The sequence below is a fragment of the Schistocerca piceifrons genome, chromosome 8 (genome assembly GCF_021461385.2).
Source record: "Schistocerca piceifrons isolate TAMUIC-IGC-003096 chromosome 8, iqSchPice1.1, whole genome shotgun sequence".
NCBI classification, from domain to species: domain Eukaryota; kingdom Metazoa; phylum Arthropoda; class Insecta; order Orthoptera; family Acrididae; genus Schistocerca; species Schistocerca piceifrons.
Genome location: NC_060145.1, coordinates 387,100,435 through 387,101,370, shown reverse-complemented (window position 1 = coordinate 387,101,370; position 936 = coordinate 387,100,435). Strand labels below are relative to the sequence as shown.

The following is a 936-nucleotide window of genomic DNA, read 5'->3' as shown; positions in this document are numbered from 1 at the left end:
ATTGGTACATTGGTTTCTAAAATTTCTTGCATTAATATTTATGGTACTTCCACTGATTACAGTTAGATCTTCCAGGTTCACAAGTTTAGTATTGAAATCAGTTATGCACATGTACCTTGTTTAAAATAGCATATTGAAAAATCAAAATGTTCCAAAGAAAGTTAAAAACACACCTAAATAACCTACTCTTTCTTCAAATTATCCGAATATTGAGATTCAGAGATAAAAAATTTCTTAGGTACTTGGCAAGTAGCAGTGTTTGATTCTAATTCATAATAAATTATTACCAGTGTTTGCAGGTGTAAAATATTTTCTTTGAGTTCAGTCAAGTAAATACTACGCTAAAAATAGCAGATAAACAGAAGTTTTTAATAAAATAGCAGCTTTCACTCTAGATTTCACGATTACATTTCGAAGGCATATACGTGAATAGCATGAAGCTATACGTGAATAGCATGAAGCTGCATCGTGTTAGTATGTTGATGGTACACCACGCAGGTTAAATTTATGCCTTCGTTTTGTGTTAATGTATGCGTGACGGCTCTCCTTCTTGGTAAGGTCTACGGCTTAGAATGAATGAATGAATAATTAAGAAAGGGGTCAAAATAGTTACTATTCCTCAATATCATTTGCTGTACAGGACACTTCGCCAACTGGCCCGTTAGCTCAGTTGGTTAGAGCGTCGTGCTAATAAAGCGAAGGTCGTGGGTTCGATCCCCCCACGGGCCAATATTTTTTTTCCTCGCTTTGATCACAATAGTTTCGTTCGGTAATGCGTCAATTATTAATTCGAGCATATGTGATGCGTAGATCAAATTGTCATGAGCGAATGAATCAAATATCTACTACGTCGCAGCTAATCTATCGCGTAAGTTTCTTACTATCGGTATATTCCGAAACACAATTAGGCTTCGTATTTTTTCGCATACACGAAAT

General features: G+C 35.5%; 1 non-coding gene across 1 annotated transcript; it reads left to right on the top strand.

Moving 5' to 3' along the window:
• Positions 1 to 655: 655 nt before the first annotated feature.
• Positions 656 to 729, top strand: Trnai-aau. The gene has a single exon. It is a non-coding gene; the product is annotated as a tRNA-Ile (tRNA).
• Positions 730 to 936: the final 207 nt, after the last annotated feature.